Genomic DNA, 24,276 nt, shown 5'->3' with positions numbered 1-24,276 from the left:
TAGACATGCAAATAAATAAATGTGTGTTGTAGGAAGAAAGGGAGATATATCATGTTGATATCGGAACTGGAGACACATCACAGACTGTGACAAGACAAAGAAGAAGAAGAACGGAATTCTCCATGACCACTTGAGGGAGCCATTCTGGCGTTCGACGTAATCGATATAGAGGTGTCTTCCAGTTCCATTCGCGTATGAAGCGGGGGCAGATTTATTATTAGTGAAAAGTATCCTTGCGCGCCCTGTGGTTAGTCAGTATAATAATTTATTACATCAAACGTCAGAGACGAAGTAAGTATCCTGGAATTCCACTCAAGAACAGCTGCCAAGAAGAGTAGATGTCTTCTGTGTGGCGAAGCCACGCACATCTCTCAATAAAGGCAAGTCTTCCGATACAGACTGTATACAAGTTCCCTTCAGAGTATGTTGGTATAATATCTGCCTGCATAACAATTATATACAACCTCTCTCTCGGCGAAAGATCTGAGCCTAAAGAAGTGTCCGCAGCTCGTGGTCGTGCGGTAGCGTTCTCGCTTCCCACGCCCGGGTTCCCGGGTTCGATTCCCGGCGGGGTCAGGGATTTTCTCTGCCTCGTGATGACTGGGTGTTGTGTGCTGTCCTTAGGTTAGTTAGGTTTAAGTAGTTCTAAGTTCTAGGGGACTGATGACCATAGATGTTAAGTCCCATAGTGCTCAGAGCCATTTTGAGCCTAAAGACTTGGAAGTTGCACAGGTCACACCAATATCCAAGAAAGGAAACAGAAGTAATCTGGTGACTTACAGAACACTTTCAATGATGTCGATTTGCAGTACGATTTTGAACCATCTCCTGTCTTCGGACATAATGAAATACTTTTCATATTTTTGTGATACAGTCATGTAATAATGTTTGTATGATATTTCCTCCATCTGACTGTACAAACTTCTTTATTTTATATTAGTAATAAGACTTCGGCCTTAGGCTATTATAAAGTACAACAACGTTATGTATAATTAGACTTTGACGATGACTTCACTTAACAAAGTCTAATTATACCCAGCGTCGTTGTAACTGATAATGGCTTAAAGCCGAAATCATGATAGTAATACAAAATAAAGAAGTTTGTACAGTCGAATGGAGGAAATATCATTCAAACAAATGGCTCTGAGCACTATGGGACTTAACTTCTGAGGTCATCAGTCCCCTAGAACTTAGAACTACTTAAACCGAACTAACCTAAGGACATCACACACATCCATGCCCGATGGAGGATTCGAACCTGCGACCGTAGCGGTCGCGCGGTTCCGGACGGAAGCGCCTAGAACCGCTCGGCCACAGTGGCCGGCTCATACAAACATAATGAAACATAATACTGCAGTGCAGTGCAGAGCCACTGCAGTGTCGTGTTTATCCACCGATACCAGGCAGCGACTTTTACTTAAAATGTCTTCCCTTGTACGGAAATTACATAGTGTGTGTACGAGTGAGGCAGGAAAGACGACGTAAGGAAGTTTGTGTCGGGCCGTGTGTTGTGCACGCGTAGCCAAAGCGTGCACGGACGCCCGAAGGAACAGTGTATCATTCATCTTAACATTATAGGCAAGGGAATATCGTATTTATACGGCGATACCAGACGGGAACTTTCAATTAAAATGTGTGTACGAGCACAGGTTGTGACGCAGGAGCGACGACATTTGGAAGTTTTTGTCTAGCAGTGAGTCGTGCAGAGACAGCCAAAACAGGCATTAGCTCGTGTAAGGCAGGAAATCAGGCTTCGAGTCCCCACCTGGCACAAATTTTCAGTGCCGTCGTTTCCTTATACAACTGATTGTTTTTGGTATTCGCATTTCATACATATGGTAGAGACATAGTCTGGAGGTGGTTCACTGAACCCCCTGCCAGGCACTTAAGTGTGAAATGCAGCGTAGCCATGCAAATGTAGATGAAGATCGCCTAATAATTACAATTTCACCTTACAGGTTTTGGCAATTTATTGCTATGTTCAGACGTGATTAATCCACAAACAGCTCCTTCATTACATATGAAAATTCAACACAAAGCTCTGAACATAATGAAGTGGTATCAAAAAAGAGAGACTTTTATAACACTTCATGACGTTCATACCGTAATACTTGGATTACACAGCTATCTGCGATGATTTGGCTTAACGTTGCCAGAGTTTCGCGTATAATCAGCTCATCGGATGTTCACTGTAGCTGTGGATAAGAAGTTCAGACGATCCAGAATGATGTCACTGGCCGCCGCAGTTGCGCAGATTTCGCAAGCGATGCCGCCGACGGTAACGGGATACGCAGCAGGAAGTGCAGGCAAATTGGAACTGTCCGCCTTCAGGTTTGCTTGACAAGTTTGGGCCGTGGAGGCCGCCCTGACCACGAGAACTTTACATCCGTTCACCACGTCACTGAATCCAGTGCACAGCTTTGCAATGGGAACTTGTTAATACGGCTAACCGTCTACGTTTTCGGCACCAACATCTGCCGACGTTGATTGACGTCCTTTACCAACATGCCAGCCCTATAACACGTCCTTTCGCTCTATTTTGTGCAGTGGAATCATATTTTGGAGCAATTCTGTGCATTCACAGAGACTGTGCGTAGCCAAGGAAGGGCAGTCGGACCTATATGCGATATCAGTTCCTGAACTAACTGCAGGTAATTGTTATAGAGACTTGCAATTCTAACTCCGGAATTACTGGGCATGTACTCCCTAATGGGGTCTGTGATTCGTGATGTAGAGTAATTTAAAAGGACCTGAACATTCACTTAGTGAACATTAGACTGAACAACTAATTGCGTAAGGAAAACACTTCTTTAACGGGAGCAATACACTGAAGCGCCAAAGAAACTGGTATAGGCATGCGTATTCAAGTACAGAGATATGTAAACAGGCAGAATACGGCGCTGTGGTCGGCACGCCTATACGAGACAAGTGTATGGCGCTCTTGTTAGATCGGTTACTGTTGCTGCAACGACAGGTTAGCAAAATTTAAGTGAATTTGAAAGTGATGTTATAGTCGCCGCACGAGCGATAGGACACAGTATCTCCCAGGTAACGATGAACTGGGGATTTTCCCATACGACCATTTCACGAGGAGTATCGTGAATATCAGGAATCCGACATCGCTGCGGCCGGAAAAAGATGGTGCAAGAACGGGACCAACCACGACCGAAGAGAATCGTTCAATCTGACAGAAATGCAACCCTTCAGCAGATTGCTGATGATTTCAATGCTAGGCCATCAAAAAGTGTCAGCGTGCGAACCATTCAACGAATCATCATCGGTATTGGCTTTCGGAGCCTAAGGCCAACTGGTATACCCTTGATAACTGCATGACAGAAAGCTTTATGCCTCGCCTGGGCCCTTCAACACCGACATTGGACTCTTGATGACTGGAAACAAAATGCCTGGTCGAAGGAGTCTCGTTTCAAATGGTATCGAGCGGACGGATGTGTACTGGTATGGGGACAACATCATGAATCCATGGACCCTGCAAGTCAACAGGGGACTGTGCAAGCTGGTGGAGGCTCTGTAATGGTGTGGGGCGTGTGCGTTTGGAGTGATATGGGACCCCTGATACGTCTAGATACGACACTGGTGACACGTACGTAAGCATCCTGACTGATCACCTGCATCCATTCATGTCCATTGTGCCTTCCTACGGACATGGGCAATTCCAGCAGGACAATGCGACACCCCAAACGTCCACAATTGCTACACAGTGGCTCCAGGAATACTCTTCTGAGTTTAAACATTTCTGCTTCGCAACAGTGTCAGTTATTTATAATTCAAATGAATACTACGACTAAGTAGCCGAGGTTGCTAAAGTAGCCTGTGCGGTGGCACTCACCTCGGAGGTAATTCGGTTCAAATCTCGGTAGTGGAAAATTTTCACCGCCATTATTTCGCCGGAAAGGAGAAGAGAGGCCACAGCTTAAAGTTCCTGCCCACCAGTCTTTGCGCCCATGTCCTGGATTCAGTTACAAGTCCCCTTGCAGCGTCTGATGAAGTGAGGGCGTATGACCCTGTTGATGGAGACGTGTCCGAAGGATGGGGACGTAAAGTTCGGAGGCCACCTTTACGCTATTGGAGAGGAGTAGGCCAAGAGCCAGCACCTGGTTTCACCCTCTCCCTTCCCTTCATACATAACAAGTCAAACCCAGCAGTACACTCTACAAACACTCGGCACAGTCATCCACAGCAAAAAAATGGTTCAAATGGCTCTGAGCACTATGGGACTCAACTGCTGTGGTCATAAGTCCCCTAGAACTTAGAACTACTTAAACCTAACTAACCTAAGGACATCACACACATCCATGCCCGAGGCAGCATTCGAACCTGCGACCGTAGCGGTCGTGCGGTTCCAGACTGAAGCGCCTTTAACCGCGCGGCCACTCCGGCCGGCCTCATCCACAGCACACAGGTACTCATTTGGCTCTTCATAATAGCTCGGATGAAGACAACGTCGAACTACCTCCACTACGACAGAGATGCAGGATTCCTACATCTGCTCTCTTATGCTCGTTCCTTGACTATGAGATGAGGGCCTACTTTGACTATGGTGGATTACACATGTGTGGTTCAGTTGAGTTTTACAGAACGAGTAGTTTCCTTGCCAGTGTGAAGTATTTGACTTCTTGAGAATACATTGGTCATGTATAGATTGCTAAACTGCTAGAAAGCGAAGACTGCCAACTGTTCGTGTTAGATAATAAGCGGTAATTTCGTTTTTGGCTATGACTGCTAAAAATTAACTTCGACGATACTTTACTACGTGCCTTAGTTTGGACTAACAAGAGAAAAGCCTCTGACATGGCCAACCGATTCATGTTTGCTAGGTCACTTGTACAAAATCTAAAATGAAAAACTCTAAGATATTGTGGCTCAACTCGCCCTCGTTTTTGAGAAAACAACCCCTAAATTTCATGACGCGCTATCGACTCAAAATTGACGGGATGCGTTGAAAACTCCTTAGAGCAGATAATTCGGAAGCTTAAATAGAAATATTGTCGCAGAAGAAGCTGAGTAGCACAGTCACCGTGGTGTAGTGGTTATGATACTAGACTGTTGCATGGAGGGTCGTGAGTTCAAAACTAGAATGTCATGCAGAAGAAGGTATAATTAGATGAATGACGACTATTAACTTCAATTAACGAAGGTTTATTCAGTACTTGCACATACAAGAGCGCGGAGCGAACTGCCTCCGGCCAGAACACATACGGTATATATACAGTTACAGTACATTCCAGTACAATGAGTCTTGACATTTGTGGATACTTCCACTCTAACCGAATATAGAAATTAAAATTTTACAGTGCAGGTGAGAACTCACGACCCTCCATGCAATAATTCGGTATCATAGCCACTACACCAAGGTGACTGTACTACTCAGCTTCCTCTGCGACAAAATAGTGAACAAAATGACAATAAACACAGCTGACCTCTTTGATGATGTCCACATCGAATGTATGTGCTGTGACACGACAGTCATTTGCTGTCATTTGGAGAGAGGAGTTTGATGGCGGGTCGTGCTTAGAAGGGCGCGCGCACGGCACAAGTGAAGTCGGCACGGGCAGTCAGCGGACGAGAGAGCGGGACGAAGGCGGCGAGCGAGTGGTCAGCGGCCGATCGCTCCACGTGGACCTGTCAATTTCAAACGGCTGGCGGTTACGTGACGTCACGCAGGTTTACCACTTTCCAGCACACGGCTTAATGCTTTATCCAAGTTTGCGTTGATCACATTCAAATGCAAATTAGTACGACAAAGTACGATACGGCAAAAGAAAAAGGAGTTCGAGACTTATCAGCCGAGACGCTGATACGATTTATACAAATTTTATATCAAAAGATATTAAATAAACAAATCTGCAATATGTGCAGTTTACTGAATAATTTATAACATTCGAAGCAATACAGGTACAGAGTAGAGCTCATTTCAAATGTCTCGTCGAAACGTAACGACTGACACACTTGTATACTTCGCAACACTAAACTTGTAAAACACCAATTTTGTTGAAACTTTCTGGCAGGTTAAAACTGTGTGCCGGATCGAGACTCGAACTCGGGACCTTTGCCTTTCGCGGGCTAGTGGGTGGCGGTGGGCAACATTACGCCACATTTTGCGCACGTATCAACATTTATTGTGGAACTTAGTTATATCAGAGACGACCTTCCGCGCACGAGACCGCCATGCGCGAAGGATTTTTATTTTTGGCTGCTACGACAGAAAAGTCGTAATGTCATTGAACTCAAACACCCCAAGTTGCATTGGCCGAAGATTCGGAGACATGTCGCCTGTGGCAAGTTCAACACCAACCAACGGCTCCATGCCCGAAATGTCGCCAAGTGGATGACGACCATCACCGCTTAACTTGTATCGCGGTGGAGGACGTATGGCTCCTAGGAAGACAGATAGTGGCTTGCTACCTCCGTGTGACCCCGCAACATATTACACCTGCTTCCTTCTTACATCCGGAGAGTGACTACTTTCCAGCGACTAAATCACAGTCGATCATCTGGGTCAAAGGTTGGACGATCGCGTACCTCTATGGGGATGCTGCCCAGTCGCGACTTGACTTTTGGTATTTCTTGCAGCAAGCCCACAATGAGGTTCATAGATGGTCACACTATCGGAAAACCTTTGTCAACTATGTTCAGGCAGTCTTCCTCGACCCCCCGCGCAGTTGGGATGTGCCGGGTGCAGTCAGTGTGCACATTTGACAGCTGATAATGAACCTCACGCTTCTCTCACCGCTCAGTATGTAATGCACGTACTATACCATGAAATGATCTACATATTCCTTTTAACAGAGTGATCTTTATGAAAAATAAATAAATAAAAACAACATCCCTGTTCCTTTAAATTTGTGATTTGTTTTACAATGACCTTTTTTTTTTTTTTTTTTTTTTTTTTTTTTTTTTTTTTTTTTTTTTTTTTTTGCAGGGTGTGCATTTCATTTAGTTTTTGTGAACTGCCTAATTTTGTATGCAAATAGGATACCAATAAATAAATAAATGTTAAAAAAAAGTGGTTAATAAAAAAAATGGTAGAGCACTTGCCGCGAAAGGCAAAGGTCCCGGTTTCGAGTCTCGGTCCGGCACACAGTTTTAATCTGCCATGAAGTTTCATATCAGCGCACACGCCGCTGCAGAGCGAAAATCTCATTCTGGAACGAATTTTTATTAATTTGTTGCTAATAATTCGTTTAAAAAATAATACGAGACAGTAACACGAACAGCAAGGTAGGGTATGACATCGGGCGTCGTTATTCACATTTCAACGTGATTAGTTTGTGATATTTGTAATTATTATGATACGTTGTCTTCGTTTATTAATAATTTTGCATAGTTTTGCTCATATTTGTTTACCCTTTGTGTATACGTAAATACTGATCAGCGCATCAGAAAGACCGCTTCAAATCCATAAGGAAAACTGTGCCATGTAAAGATTTGTAATGTTCTTTAGTGGCACAAATGGACAAAATCTATTTCCACGATCTGCAAAGATAATTGAAAAACATCAAAATATTAATACTAGGCAAACTATTTGTGTAATGTATGATTTTTGATGAGAATTTGAGCGCGCATATAACGGTGCAAACTGAATTAAGATTGTTCTTCTATTAAAAAATTTATGCAAGGAAGTGTGGTCAATGGAAAGCAGTTACGTGACGTAGCTTGAGGAATTTCGGATCGAGGGTATCTACGCGGAGCTGACACAAAGCCCCAGCACAGAGTTCTGCGCGCTTACGCCGACGCCGGAGCTGTGTTGTTCGATGCGACACTTTGCGGTTACAGAAGTGTCGAACTTAGCCGAATTTCGCGTGTGGGCGCAAACGGTAGATAGAATTTTTCGTGGAGAATCTGGACTTAACGATATTTTCGGTGTACACACTAGGGACTTCTGTTTTTCACGTGTTGTGTCTTTTGGTGATGGTTTTTGTAAGAAAACTGGTCTTTGATGCAAAAACGTAGCTGTTTCCATACGAGTGCCACGACACTTAGACGCTGAAGCGTTAGTGTGGGACCCTATTTTTGAGCATTTCGAACTGTGTTTGGTGATACTTACGGAAGTTACTTTCTGATAGGGTCAGGTTGGACTCTAATTATTGTCACCATGTTTAGGTGATTGATTCTGAAACAGTGCCACTGGACTTTAAACCAGTGGGGACTTTGAATATTTTGTGGCATCCGCCACTTAGGAATTCGCACTAGTCCCGAGTGAACTTTAGGTCATTGGTATTAGGCCGACTTTCAGCAAAATGATCGATTTGATAAATATCAATCGATGTTCTTCAGCATTCAAAATGGTTCAAATGGCTCTGAGCACTATGGGACTCAACATCTATGGTCATCAGTCCCCTAGAACTTAGAACTACTTAAACCTAACTAACCTAAGGACAACACACAACACCCAGCCATCACGAGGCAGAGAAAATCCCTGACCCCGCCGGGAATCGAACCCGGGAACCCGGGCGTGGGAAGCGAGAACGCTACCTCACGACCACGAGATGCGGGCTCTTCAGCATTCAACAACTTTTCTGAAATTTATAGCGTGTTCGTTATCACTATTGGGGGCTCGCGCAATAATTAAAATGGCATGTAACTATTTCGAAGATACCACTAGTAAACTGTATTTAGTTACTGACAAAAACTTGTGAATTTTAAGGAACTTAACAAACGCACTCGATTAGTGATTTGACGTCAGCAGTCTGGACTGTACCCTGGTTAATATTTGTACCTGTCGGTCAGCAGCACCGAGAGTACTTTATTTGTGCAGTTTGCCAGTTCGTAAGCGCAGGTGTCTGGTGGTAGAAAGGTTAGGGGAATCATCCTCGACTTAGACGACGAGAGCTGGCGACCAGAAGCATCTGCAACCCCATTCCATCCCGTCGACCGACGCAAGTGGGTTCAGTAACCACGGGGCACTTGCAACAGCAATAATTACCAAAGTACAAAGGGCAATTTAAATTAGTAGGAGGAGTCAAATGTTTAGCAAACTACTTGAAGATCCAGTAGCGACTTATTTAAATTGGAAACTGGAAACATTTAGCTCAGAACAGGGGCACGTATAAGTACTGTGGTTCAGGTTTAGAAGAATAGTTACCCATGCGCTTGCATGATTTTTTATATATATGATGGGCTTTCAGATTGTACACCAATTTTGAGGTTTAGTCTCTATTTTAACCATAATTTACCGTAGATGCCCGGGCAACAAAAAAAAATGGTTCAAATGGCTCTGAGCACTATGGGACTTAACATCTGTGGTCATCAGTCCCCTAGAACTTAGAACTACTTAAACCTAACTAACCTAAGGACATCACACACATCCATGCCCGACGCAAGATTCGAACCTGCGACCGTAGCGGTCACGCGGTTCCAGACTGAAGCGCCTTTAACCGCACGGCCACACCGGCCGGCCCTGCCCGGGCAACAAACGTCCCCAGTAGCTAAATGAAACACGTCACACCCGTCTACAAGAAGGGAAGCAGAATTGATCCACAAAGCTACTTTCCAATACGCATGACATCCAATTGTTCTACAATATTAGAACACATTTAGAGCTCAAACGTAATGAGGTATCTCGAACAGAATGATCTCCTCCATGCCTGCCAGCACGAATTCGATAAACTCTGATCATGTGAAACCTGACTCTCAATTTTTCTCACATTACATGTAGGAATGTTTCGCCGGCCGTTTTGTTGGCTAACGTAAGTCTCTTCCGATGATGACAATAATTGGCTCCACTGATTTTTAGGAGCGGTTCAAATTCTGGCACTTTGTTGCGATTGGGTCAGCAGTTAACAACTAGGATCTTAATGCCTCGCCTGTAGGGACCATTTCTTTAGACTCCTACAGCTATCGTTATCTGAACTGGATGCACTATTCCCTAATCTAAAAATACCGTTGTGTGCGGACCTCACAGCAGCCTCCGATGTGTTGCGAACAAACGACCCATTCAGGGCCAGTTCTGAAGTCCATGGCACGAGTCTAGGACGTCGCAGCCTTGCTTAGTACAGAACATTCGAAGTACTGAGCGAGGTGGCGCAGTGGTTAGCACACGGGATTCGGGAGTCCGCAGCTCGTGATCTAGTGCCTAACGTTGCTACCTCTGGATCACGGGGTCCCGGGTTCGATTCCCGACCGGGTGGGATTTTCTCTGCCCGGGGACTGGGTGTTTGTGTTGTCCTCATCATTTCATCATCATCGTCACCCCCATTCGTGACAGTGGCTAGATTGGACTGTGAAAAAATTGGGACTGTGTTTGGGCGCTGATGACCCCGCAGTTGAGCGCCCCACAGACCAAACATCATAATCATCGCATTCGGGAGGACGACGGTTCAAACCCGCGTCCTACCATCCTGATTTAAGTTTTCCGTGATTTCCCTAAATCGCTTCAGGCAAATGCTGGGATGGTTCCTTTGACAGGGCGTGGTCGATTTACTTCCTCATCCTCCCCTAATCCGATGGGACCGATGACCTCGCTGTTTGGTCCCCTCGCCCATATCAACCAGTCACCCGACTAACCTTCGAAGTCTCTGGCTCAAGCTATCCGGGAACAAAATTGTGAGCTTCGTTGAAACTCCGTGATGCAGCCTGCTCTTCTCAATCTACTCTGCCCTTCGCCGGAATGGTCCAAGTATGACCACGGAGTCCAGATGTCAGGCACCATTTGTTCCAACGTGCGCCACAGTCCGCAGTCGGTTGCCTTTGTTCCCCCAATGCCTGCAGCGACAGCCCCTTCATTATGTTGAATGAGGACCCCAGGTATAACCGTTATCCATCGAATGTTTGAACTGCTGACGATTAGTTGTCCTCGGCCATTTTCCGTTTGCGCCGAGTTGACATAGGACACAGCAGGTCTCCCAGCACGTAAAGTGCGCCTCACTAGCTCAGTTCCCGTTTCAGTGGAAGACAGCACCTCGAACTTGTGGGTTACGGTGATGGGCGTAGCACTCCAAGTTCACCCTCGTCCCTGTACAGTGCGTCTAGACCAACATAAAATATAAAATACGCCGAATATTGCGATAAATACTGGCGGAAAGGCCTTTTGCTCTTAGATTACACAACTCGTAATCAATCACTGAGAATCATCACCCAGGAATGATTTTAAGCGGAAGGACCAAAAGAAGTAATTACAGGTATGCCAGACAGCAGGTTGAGAAACAATGAAAAATCATTCAGTAAAAACATTTGCTTGCAGAACACTTAATCTAACGACTGGTTTGCTTGCCAGTCTGGGACTTGGTCAGCTAGGATTACTGCAGGTGGTAGAGGAGATTCAAAGGAAAACTACAAGTGTCGTCACGAGTATTTTTATGAAGGGCCAGAGTGTCAAGGAGATGCTCATCAACTTCCAACAACAGACGCTATAAGAGAGGCGTTGTACGCCATAAACCAGAAAAATTCGGAGACCGTACACTCCACATATATTTCGCTAACAGGAGAGGGGTGAATTGATAGTGATACACAAAGCACCCTCCACTACTTATCGTGCGAAGACTTGCAGAGGATAAACGTACAACCAGTTACCTTTCTGTTCCGTGTGCAGCTCAGCTGTTTCTGTTTTTGGTGTCCCTTCCTCCATTCACTTTTTTACGACCCACATTAGAAAGCTGTGGGCTGTGGGTCTGAGAACACCTGTGTTAGGAAGCCCGTTACCGTAGTCTCTGCCAGGTGCCTACACTTTGCACAACGGCGGGCTCGTCGAAGGCACCGTTAAATGCCACTGCCGGGAGTTCCCAAACTGTCTTACTTTCCTCAATTAAGAATTATATGTCTTTCCCTACTGGAAAATACTCTGCTGTTTGTTGGAATTGCCCTTCTGCACGGAGCTGAATTTCCTTAGAGAAAACCACACCGTAGGACCGGCAGCTTACCAACGACGGCGCTCCTCATGTTGTTACAAGCAGCGATCTCTGTGCTATCTTAACTTCGATCTCATTAGCAGACCACACGAAGATCAAAAAGTCTGAAGGCAGATTAATTAAAGTTTAGCGATTTGTCGATGGGCCAACCGCCTTGCCTCAGTGGTAACACAGGTTCCCGTCAGGTCACCAAAGTTAAGCGCTGTCGGGCTTGCGTAGCACTTGGATGGGTGACCGTCCGGGTCTACCGAGCGCTGTTGGCAAGAGGGGTTCACTCAGTCCTTGTGAGACTTATTGAGAAGCTACTTGATTGAGAAGTAGTGGCTCCTGGGAGAGCGTTGTGTTGACCACAAGTACCTACACATCCGCGTCCAGTACCAACGGAGGATGACATGGCGATCGGTCGGGACCAATGGGCCTTCCGACGTCTGTCTGGACGGATTTTAATTTAGCTCTGTCGAAACCGAGATCAAGCTCGGGCTGGGGAGGATAACAAAAATGGAAGTTTGTGGTAAGTTCTATGGGACCAAACTGCCGAGGTCATCGGTCGCTAAGCTTACACACTACTTAATCTAACTTGAAGTAACTTACGCTAAGAAGAACACACACATCCATGCCCGAGGGAGGACTCGAATCTCCGACGGGTGGTGGGGGTGGGGGTGGCGTGTGGTGGTGGGGGGGGGGGGGGGGGACCGAACGAACCGCGATAAGACGCCTAAGACCGGTTTGCTACCCCGAGCGGCGGGGAGGATAACAGCAGTTTCCAAATCATAGGAACGATCCTAGCACTTAGCTGGGGAAACATCGGAAAAGTACGGCTGGATGAGGATCTGACTGGTAGTCCTCCCGAATGCGGGTTCAGTCTCTTAATTCCTGGGCAGGTGAATCATTCTACGCTGTGGTTACGCCATTACTCGGCGATGTCGTTTCTCTAGATAGTCCTAACCAGCCTCAAAAAAAAAAAAAAACACCTTTCGGACAGACCATCAGACCATGAAGGTTCAACGGTGCCGCTGTGTCGGCCTCAGCCCTTAGGTGTCACCAGATGCTGACACGGAGGGGCACGTGGTCAGCACACCACTCTCCCGGCCGTTGTCAGTTTTCGTGAGGGGTGCCGCTACTTCCCAGTCAAGCAGTCAAGTAGCTCCTCAACCGGCCTCCAAGGTCTGAGTGCACCCCTTTGCCAACGGCACGTGGCAGATCCGGACGGTGAGCCCTTTTAAGTGCGAACCAAGCCCCACAGCGCTCAACTTCGGCGATCTGACGAGAACCGGTGTTACTACTACGGCAAGGCCGTTCGCCCTTACCAGTAACACCATCCCAATTCTTTAACTCAATCGCGTCAAATGACGAGCTGTAGTAGCCTAAGGTTGCTATTCCCTTTAAATCGTATGATGAAGTCAGATCGTAAATGCACCCTCGACTACGAGAATGCATGGTGTTCACTTCGTATCTACCAGTGTATTCTAAAACGAATCACAGGGCATGTTTGTCACGTGGTAGCAGGTAACTATACTACTATGTAAGGACAAGTTCTAGTTTAAAATTGTTACCAAAACGGCGAAAAATTCTCGCTCAGTTTACTTCAGATTTTTGCACTAGGAAACGTTTCCTCTAAGAAACGTAGCAAAAGGCTACACATTTCTCTAATGCATTGGTATATAAATACAGGTTGATAAATATTGAACTAAATGAAAAAAAGTAAATTAGTTACAAACTACGGCGTGTACACACTTTATTCAATATGTAAACGTCACTACAGATATTCGGATTTAGGTTGTGACAAATTCGATATGCCTGCCATCATTGGCGATGATGTGGCGCAGGCGAATAGAGAATTTCTACGTGCCCCGCTGAAGTGTCGGAACATCGGTGCTGTCGATGACCTCATGAAATGGCTGTTTTCAGCTCACCAATGGTTTTGGGGTTATTGCTGTACACCTTGTCTCTAATAAAGCCTCACAGGAGTCGCATGTGTTCAGATCCGGAGAATATGGCGGCCAATCGAGACGCATGCGAGTGGCAGATGTATACCCCAGAGCCAGAATGCGGTTCCCAAAGCCATGTGGCCGAGCGGTTCTAGGCGCTGTAGTCCGGAACCGCGCTGCTGCTACGGTCGCAGGTTCGAATCCTGCCTCGGGCTTGGATGTGTGTGATGTTCTTAGGTTAGTTAGGTCTAAGTAGTTGTAAGTTCTAGGGGACTCTGTCCCATAGTGCTCAGAGCCATTTGAACCCAAAGCGCTCCTCCAGGAGATCACTCTTCTGCTTCGATGGGGCGAACTCCGTCTTGCATGAACCACATCTTGTCAAAATTAGGGTAACTTTGGATAAAGAGGATGAAATCATCTTCCAAAATCTTCACGTACCGTTCCATCACGGAATATCGCAGCAGTTACTCCGTGACTGAACACTGCACACGACACGGTCACCCGTTGAGTATGAAGAGACTTCTCGATCGCGAAATGCGGACTCTCAGTCCCCCAAATGCGCCAATTTTGCTTACTGACGAACCCATCCAAATGAAAGTGGGCATCGTCGCTAAACCACGCATACTAATTCCTACTGTGCCCCACCGCCAACCGTGCAGTTTGAACGTCCTAACGCAAACCGTTCACAAGTTATGACGATTTTATTTCATGTAGTTCAATAATTGTCACCCTTTATATATGTATGCTTTGTAAAAAGGCAAGGTCTTAGCAAAAATCTCGGAAAGTTCTTAACCGATTTACTTCAAACTGTAATAAATGTTCGGTCAGACACAGACTACGTATTTTAATATATATGGTATATAAGCACGTACCTAACATACAAGAAGGAATTTTTTCGCAACTCTCTAACAAACATTCGGGCAGACTTGTATATATAAAATGAAAACGTTTTTAGCGAAAATCTCAAAAAATTCTTGACCATTTTACTTGGCCGCAGCTCGTGGTCTAGTGGCTAGCGTTGCTGCCTCTGGATCACGGGGTCCCAGGTTCGATTTCCGGCCGGATTGGGGATTTTCTCTGCCCGGGGACTGAGTTTTTCTGTTGTCCCCATCATTTCATCATCATCATTCGTGACAGAGGTTTGTGAAAAAATCGGGACTCTGTATGGGCGCTGATGACCGAGCAGTTGTGCGAACCACAAATCAATCATCATCACCGTTTTACTTCAGATTGTTACACGATACTCTACTGCCTTCAGACGTAGATTGGCTGTATACTTTTGTAAACAACAATGTGATTATTTTCGGTTAAAACCGACTACGAGAAGGAAAATGTTGTGTTGTGAACTTATATATCAGGGCGTTTAAATCATTAGACAAATTATTTTTTTACATATATTCTTTCTCCTAATATGTGATTTTCAACAAAATTTGTACACGCAACAGTGTGCTTTTTTTGTTTTCTTCCTTGCTAACAGTTTTAAGACGAAAGAGGAAAGTTGTATTTGTGGCTTACCGACTTACTATTAGAATACTACCATGATATCTGAATCATCTGAAACTTTACAATCCAGCCCGTCCACAAATTAAAACTATGAGAAGTACTGTCATTGAAGCTACTACCCTCACAGACCCTTAATGATCGCAAACGATTTACCCATTCATTTTAAGTAACTTAATTTTACAATCAAGGTTCCGTTTGCAGTAACAATAAAAAGGTTGGGTCAGCGAGAATGGATGAGAAGATGGATAGAGATGGGTATGGGGAGGGGTAGAAACTAGACAGAAATGGGATAGGAGGAGATAGGCAGAGGGAGGTGTGACCAACGATGCACAGCAACTGCTAGAAAGTGCACAGAATTCTACATCTATATCTACATCGATACTCAGCAAATCAAACCTAAGTGCCTGGAAGGGGGTACATCGAACCACCTTCACAGTAATTCTCTATTATTCCAGTCACGAACAGCGCGCAGAGAAAACGAACACCTATATCTTTCCGCACGAGCTCTGATTTCCGTTATTGTATGATGATGATCGTTTCACCCTATGTAGGTTGGCGTCAAGAAAATCTTTTCGCATTCGGGAATTTTGTGAGAAGATTCTGCCGCAACGAAAAACGCCTTTATTTTAATGATATCCACTTCAAATCCTGTATCAAATTCAAATGGCTCTATGCACTATGGGACTTAATATTTGAGATCATCAGTCTCCTAGACTTAGAACTACTTAAACCTAACTAACCTAAGGACATCGCACACATCCACGCCCGAGGCAGGGTTCGGACCGGCGACCACAGCAGCAGCGCGGTTCCGGACTGAAGCGCCTAGAACCGCTCGCCCACAACGCCCGGCAATCCTGTATCGTGTCAGCGATCCTCTCTCCTCTGTTTCGCGGTAATACAAAACGTGCTGCCCTTCTTTGAACTTTCACGATGTACTCCGTTAATCTTATCTGGTAAGGATTCACACCTCGCAGCAGTACCCCAAAAGAGGACGGACAAGCGTAATGTATTTCAGTTTCTTCAGTAGATCTGTTACATTTTATAAGTGTTCTGACAATATAACGCAGTCTTTGGTTTGTCTTCCCCCACAACATTTTCTATGTCTTCTTTCCAGTTAAAGTTGTTTGTAATTGTAATTCCTCGCTATTTAGTTGAATTTACGCCCTTTAGATTTGACTAATTCATCATGTAACCGAAGTTTAACGGATTCCTTTTAGTAATCACGTGGATGACCTCACACATTTCATTATTTAGGATCTATTGCCAAATTTCGCACCATATGGGCATCTTTTCTAAATCGTCTTGCAATTTGTTTTGATCTTCTGATGACTTTCCTAGACGATAAACGATAACATCGTCTGCAAACAAACTAAGACGGCTGCTCAGATTGCCTCCTAAATCGTTTATATAGATAAGGAACAGCAGAGGGCCTATAACACTTTCCGTTTCACTCGATGACTTTCCGTTAATTACTACGAACTGTGACCTCTCTGACAGTTCTCTGTTCTCTCGTGACGATCAGCGAGTACCACCACTATAAGACTTCAGGCAAAAACAAGAGTCCATTTTTCTGCGCACACACCCTCTGCTAATAAAAAATGCCACGAAAAGGTGTGTTGTGCGCTACTCAAGAGGCTGGCTCTGAGCACTATGGGACTCAACTGCTGAGGTCATTAGTCCCCTAGAACTTAGAACTAGTTAAACCTAACTAACCTAAGGACATCACAAACATCCATGCCCGAGGCAGGATTCGAACCTGCGGCCGTAGCGGTCTTGCGGTTCCAGACTGCAGCGCCTTTAACCGCACGGCCACTTCGGCCGGCTACTCAAGAGGAAAGGAAGTGAAGGAGCACGGTCGCATGGTGTTGCTCTGGATTTACAGGACTGGTTTGAGGTCTACCATACCCTACAATCACACTATCTGGTGTAAAATGGTTCAAATGGCTCTGAGCAGTATGGGACTTAACATCTGAGGTCATCAGTGCCGTAGAACTTACAACTACTTAAACCTAACTAACCTAAGGACATCACACACATCCATGCCCAAGGCAGGATTCGAACCTGCGACCGTAGCGGTCGCGCGGTTCCAGACTGTAGCGCCTAGAACCGCTCGGCCACCAACGGAGGGCAGTAAAAAAATCTATATTAGCCGATATGTATTAAATCTGACTTTGAACAACCAGTAGAGTATTTAAATACGACCACATTGGTTTGAAGCAGGGAATTCAACATTTTTTACTTACCGCCCACGTCTGAATCTCTGTCAGTAGCAAAAGTTTTATAACTGGTCACTGGTTCCACGGTAATGATGATTTATAATGTAGGGAAGTCCCTTTATAAAAATTATAAAGCAAGTTCAAGCATATAGTTACAATTACTTACCACACTGCTTATGTCAAAATTTTATGAAAACCTTAAAAAATGTTTTTAAAACTCCGAACTCCTACCGCCTACCGCCCACCATGAAAGCTGGAACGCCCATTAATGGGCGGTAGGAATCAGGTTCACTACTACTGGGCTAAATAATCGAACTCCCATTTGTACAACATCTATTTCACGCATTTTAATGTTTATGACTTCGTACCTTTTGAACCATGTATCGTACAATGGTATAATTTTGGAGGTGCGTTGACTAGTGTATGTCTACTCTGTCTACAAAATATGTTGCAAACAGAGTTAATAATAAAGAAGTAACGAATTAAAACGTCATGCTTGTTGCAGAAGATTTACTGCATGACCAACGAAAATGTAATAAGCAATAACATTTTTACTTTCATCATTTTGCGGGTGATGGCAGCGAGAAAAATATTCTAAAGGGCTTGAAATTATATACAAATTTTGTTAGAAGTCTGCCTCGAGACATACGAGTATACACTATTTCTAACTTTAATACTTGAATTATTGCGTAACATCTTCAGTGTCAGATTATACCTATTAATGAGTAAATTAAGACAGCATATTAAATTTTTAAATTCTGTTTCTGTCAAGTCATCCGTCATTGGAAAAGTGTGTCGCATTGAGGAGAGAATATAAAGAGAGGGACTGACACAGTCAGCAAGTGTTGTGGTTGTAACTTGATTTTTTCCGAGTTATGATTAAAACTTTATGACCACACCTTGTAGATGAATATAGAGGGTGGTCAGAAACGGTGTGAATGCTTGTAACGTTGTTACAGAGTAGGCTGTGCTGAGAAATAACCGTCAAGAAAAAAAATTCGATACGTTGCACCGTTTCCGATTTAATTAGCATTGTAGTTAGGCCATCAGGCCGTTGCGCACCCAAAGTCAAGCAGCCTGCCAGATAAAATAATTAGCGTCAGTTGTTTTCATAGCGCAAGTGGTAGCGCACGAGGCTGCTCAGCTGTTTGCGCTGGTTCCATCCTTGCCGCTGTTTCATGTCGAACTTCCGCATCGCTCTCCTGTTCGGTTTTAGGAAACCGAACCTTTCACGTTTGGCAACACCGGCTCTAACAGGATACTTGAACCTGCACATGCAGCGAACAGATTGCTAACTTCAATACTAATTAAATCGGAAACGGCGCAACGTGTCGAATTTTTTCTCAAACATTATTTCTCTGCACAACGCCCTTACAAGCTTTTCACATTGCTTCTGACCATCGTCTATGGAACGTCCACACTGCGATTCATCGAAGACTCTAAAGTGGTTATGACAGAGTTTTGGCTTCTTACAGGGTCAATTCAGTTCATTTCAATTTATTACCACGAATTTTAGACCTGTTGTCTGGAAACTCTAAACAGGTTGTACATATCCTATTCTCAAGTGACACACAATGTATCATAGTTATAAATTATGTTAACAGACACCATTGTTAATATTAATGTAGCATAAAACAGAATATTGACAATATAATCAAATAAACACAACATAAAATAAAAGGAATTTAATTCAGTTTCTAAGTGAATAACTTCTAGCTTATATTACTAGATCTGTTACTGGTAGCTTATGAAGAAGTCGAGGTCTGCCGACTAATTGTACCTATACCTACTCGTAGGCCTATTTTTGGTACACTATTATACTTTGCCCAGACTGGTATGTGCGTGCCTCAGCAATCTTCGAGTCTAACCCATCCGTTTGGGTAGCTAGTGCCTTTTTTTAACACTTTGTATCTTTTTATATATATCGACCATTCTCTATAAGGGAGTAAACGCTTCTTGTGATCTGTTGACGAGTTTTGACATATCGGGCGTCGACTTAATCCAATAAACAGAAAGTCGAGAAGCTTCTCCTTGTATATTAACTGCAGTCCATAAATTCTGGTCACTTATGGTTGTTTGCAGATCGCAGTGTAATTGTCTGAATTCTCTCTCTACCTGGAAACAGGGGCAGCTGAAAACAACATGTAAAGCGGAACCCTCGTCTCCACATTCACAGACTGGTGCGTTATTATACCACACTCGATGTAGACGTGTGGGATGTGCGCCATGACCTGTTAATAGCCAGCAGGGAAAATGTCACGCAAATTGCCTGTTCCTAAAGTTTGGGAATATGCTGTATACCCTCCCTGCAGTGCATCTACTGTTCCACTCAGACTGCCATTCATCTAACTTCCCGGCTTGTGTTTTTTTATCGGTAATATAAGCTATTATGGTCTCGTACACACGATCATATTGTTTACGTCCCAACAAAAACGCTGTCCTGTAACGTACCACAATATCCATTGGACCCTGTGAACCGTTAACCACTACTGGCCACTTCACTTGTGATTCCGTCGTGGGAGATAGGTTGTATCTACACACAATCTGCAAGCCACTGTACCGAGTGTTGTGGAGGGTGCTTTATATCAGTCCCAGAGATATTTTGTTCTTCTCCTTGCGTGTTTGGCACGAACGAAAAGGGACTGCTTATATTTTCCTAACGCGTCCTAATCTCTCTTCTCGAGATCCTTAGATATATGATGGATTCAGTAGAATTGTCGCACACTGTTCCTCGTGTACCAGCTGCCTAAATTTCTCCCACAGCATCGCCTCCCTTCCAAAGATCCCCCGAGGATCTCTGTTCCACTTTCATATGCACCTTTCTTTCTTGATACCGATATTAGCAGCACGTCTCCGAATTCTTGGCTACTAATAAGGATTCTAAACATAGCGCTATATTTGGCCACAAAGGCGTCCCTTACAGCTGCACTGCAGGTTCCCAAAACCCTTCCGACAAATCTAAGACGTCAGTAAGCCTTCCCTACTAGTGACTGTACGTGTCCGCTGCATTTCATATCGTATAGTAGTATCACCCACTAAATGTTTTAACGGTAACACCCTTAGCTACACGCCGGATAAATTTTCAAATAACTTCCGGGAATTCAGCCAGGTAACACTTTCAGCGACCGCCGATATTTCGGCGGGAGAACACCCCGCCATTTTCAAGGCAAACTGCAACGGACAGGCGACGTACATGCAAATTTAATACCTCGGTTCTCGGACCCAAGCAGGAAAGATAACACACACACACTGAACACTAGTGCCACCAAAGATGGCCAAAGTCAGAGCTATCGATAGTGAGACTATGAATTCGCAGGTGAGGTAGCATTGAGTCTGTCCCTCTGTTTCTTGACAAGGGAGAGAGCCGGATTCCAAACAGAGTTTAAACAGAAACCTCCATCCCTGTTAACAAGGTTGCTCGCTAATTTAATCTCAACTGCCTCCCGAATCACACTGCCCCAATAGCTGGACGTGCATGCCAATATCTCGGTGTTATTATATAACATGGAGTGAGCAGTATCCAAGCAATGTTCGGCAATAGCAGATCTATTTGGCTGCTGTAATCGTGTGTGCCGTTTATGCTCAATACATCTGTCCTCCACGGTCCTGATAGTTTGACCAATATATGCCATGCCGCAGCTACAAGGGACACGATATACACCCGCCTTACGCAGTCCAAGATCATCCTTAACGGAACTCAAAAGTGCTCTAATTTTAGATGGTGGTCGGAAAACACATTTCACATCGTATTTCCGTAAAATACGACCGATCTTATTGGATGTGTTTCCTACGTAAGGCAAGAAGGCAGTAGACTTAGGTGTTGACTCAGAATTATCATCAATCACCTGATGTACAGTTGGTCGATAGCGCAACGCACGTTCAATCTGTCTATCACTGTAACCATTTTGACGAAATGTAACTTCAAGATGGGACAGCTCAGCTGGCAAAGTCTCAGCGTCAGAAACGATATGTGCCCTGTGTACCAAGGTACGAAGTACCCCTTCACGCTGAGCCGAATGGTGACAACTATTAGCTTGTAAGTACAAGTCGGTGTGAGTACGTTTCCTGTAGACTGCATGTCCCAATGATCCATCATCCTTCCTCCTAACCAACACGTCGAGAAAGGGAAGGCAACCATCCTTTCCCACCTCCATCGTAAAACGAATGTTCGGGTGGATCGAGTTCAGATGTTCTAGAAAGACATTCAAATTCTGAATTTGCCTTCTTGCCTTACGTAGGAAACACATCCAATAAGATCGGTCGTATTTTACGGAAATACGATGTGAAATGTGTTTTCCGACCACCATCTAAAATTAGAGCACTTTTGAGTTCCGTTAAGGATGATCTTGGACTGCGTAAGGCGGGTGTATATCGTGTCCCTTGTAGCTGCGGCATGGCATATATTGGTCAAACTATCAGGACCGTGGAGGACAGATGTATTGAGCATAAACGGCACACACGATTACAGCAGCCAAATAGATCTGCTATTGCCGAACATTGCTTGGATACTGGTCACTCCATGTTATATAATAACACCGAGATATTGGCATGCACGTCCAGCTATTGGGGCAGTGTGATTCGGGAGGCAGTTGAGATTAAATTAGCGAGCAACCTTGTTAACAGGGATGGAGGTTTCTGTTTAAACTCTGTTTGGAATCCGGCTCTCTCCCTTGTCAAGAAACAGAGGGACAGACTCAATGCTACCTCACCTGCGAATTCATAGTCTCACTATCGATAGCTCTGACTTTGGCCATCTTTGGTGGCACTAGTGTTCAGTGTGTGTGTGTTATCTTTCCTGCTTGGGTCCGAGAACCGAGGTATTAAATTTGCATGTACGTCGCCTGTCCGTTGCAGTTTGCCTTGAAAATGGCGGGGTGTTCTCCCGCCGAAATATCGGCGGTCGCTGAAAGTGTTACCTGGCTGAATTCCCGGAAGTTATTTGAAAGTTGTATACGCCAGGAGAAACTCAGGTCTCACGCCGGATAAAGTCCGCAGATGGATACTTCTAGACAAGCACGATCCAGACTTCCACACGACTTTCCTGAAGCTCAGATTCGCTGGATCGCATATGATTTTCTGTGGTAACACAAAGGCCAGTCGAATAGTAATGCCTCTTATTTTTAGAATTTTTTTATTTTAGAACAAAAGTGTATAGATGAACTGAGGGTAATATGGAACAGTTGGGCAGTTTCTCATCTCTCCAAACAGGAGTCACGTGATCCATTTCAAAATGTTACCGCGATGGTCTGTTGTTAGTCCAGTTGGTCTCCAGACATCGTGTGAACTTCGGCGCAGAAAATTTTTTTCCGTAGTTTGACAAAATTTTAGGAGGTATGTTTTCAAAAATATGCAATAATTATTGAAAAATCTACACTAAGGATTAAAACTATGCAGTTTATTAAGTAAAATATTAGTAGATAGTTATGTATTGCTTGGTTTTTGGCTCTGGATGCTGTTGTTTGTGTTGTTATGTCGTGAAGTCCAAGATGGCGTGTCGTATTCCACAAAACCCACATAGACAGTGCTGGTGCCGAGAACGTATGCTAATTGATGAATATAAAACGAATCGCCTGCACTACATAAATTAATAGTTGTTTTAGAACTCTGTTGTGAATTTAATGAACGTAACATATTTGTTACCGAATCAATTTACGTTTACCGTTGCTGATAAATATTTCTTTTAAGAGTTTACATTAAGAGCAGTCCCAGAATTGTACTGTTGGTATATAAAATACGTTTTCTCCCAAATTTGCACGATTATCTGATTTCCGACTATTCCATAGTTTTTGAAAGAAAAAGTTTTTCAGTGGTAATTTTTCAAAATTTTAATAAGAGAAATACAAATACTTATTGCCAAATAGTTCAGCTAAGAATAAGTTCAATTTGGAGATACAACCACAAAAAACAAATGGTATTCCAGAATATCCGAACTTCATCTACATAGGATAACAGGTGCAACATTAGCCATTAATTTGTTTCTTTTCAGTACAATTACCATCTTTGTCTACTGTTTTTTTTTTCAGTCTTGAAACATGAGCATGTGTATCTGTGCTGGAAAAATCTTGGTCCTGCTTCCTCAGCCATTGACAGAGAGGATTTTTCAAAGTGTCTACGTCTTCAAGGGCTGTATGATCAATGGGGCAATATCTACCAGCCAATTTTCGCAGTTTCGCAAGTGCCGAAGTGACTGGTGCGTGTATGGCCTGGCACTGTTGTGCAAAAGAAAATCATCCGCTATATCTTTTAACGGGCGAACTCGCTGAAGACAAGCCTTCAACTTCTTGAGGGTTTTGAAATACTGAATAAAAAATTTTTATTGTTTATTTGTTGGTACCTTTTACAAATTATCTGCCATCTAGTTCCTAAAGCAGGTCGTATACTCACAATTTGAAATTTTAGATGTACACAGTGTGGAATCTAATTGATATTTCTTATTTTTAATAAAGATTAATAATATTGCACCTTTTAAAACTCCAGAGATTTAAAAATAATTAAGAAATAGAAATCTTAAAATTAACCCTTTTTGAATAGATGATAGAAATTTAGGAAGATGGAGGGAGATTATGATATACCATCACTTTGACATATTATAAATCTGAAAAATTTTCTAAGATAACAAGAATCATGCATTTAAGATGGAGAAATAAAAGATAATAGGAAAGAACTTAGATTTGTATTAGAGATCCCACCACCTGGCTATCTCGGGTGTGAGGACTTGGCAAATCAATGAGCCTGTCACACTCCAAGTAGTGTACAAAATATATC

General features: G+C 43.9%; 1 protein-coding gene and 1 pseudogene across 2 annotated transcripts in view; one reads left to right on the top strand and one right to left on the bottom strand.

Annotated features, from left to right (window-relative positions):
- LOC126458331 (uncharacterized) overlaps positions 1–24,276 on the bottom strand; it is a 499,515-nt gene that overhangs the window by 414,322 nt on the left and 60,917 nt on the right. The gene's annotated exons all lie outside the window — the stretch shown is intronic.
- Positions 12,009–12,127, top strand: LOC126459688 (5S ribosomal RNA; annotated as a pseudogene).

This window comes from Schistocerca serialis, chromosome 2, assembly GCF_023864345.2.
Source record: "Schistocerca serialis cubense isolate TAMUIC-IGC-003099 chromosome 2, iqSchSeri2.2, whole genome shotgun sequence".
NCBI lineage: Eukaryota > Metazoa > Arthropoda > Insecta > Orthoptera > Acrididae > Schistocerca > Schistocerca serialis.
This window is presented reverse-complemented; position numbering and strand designations above follow the sequence as displayed.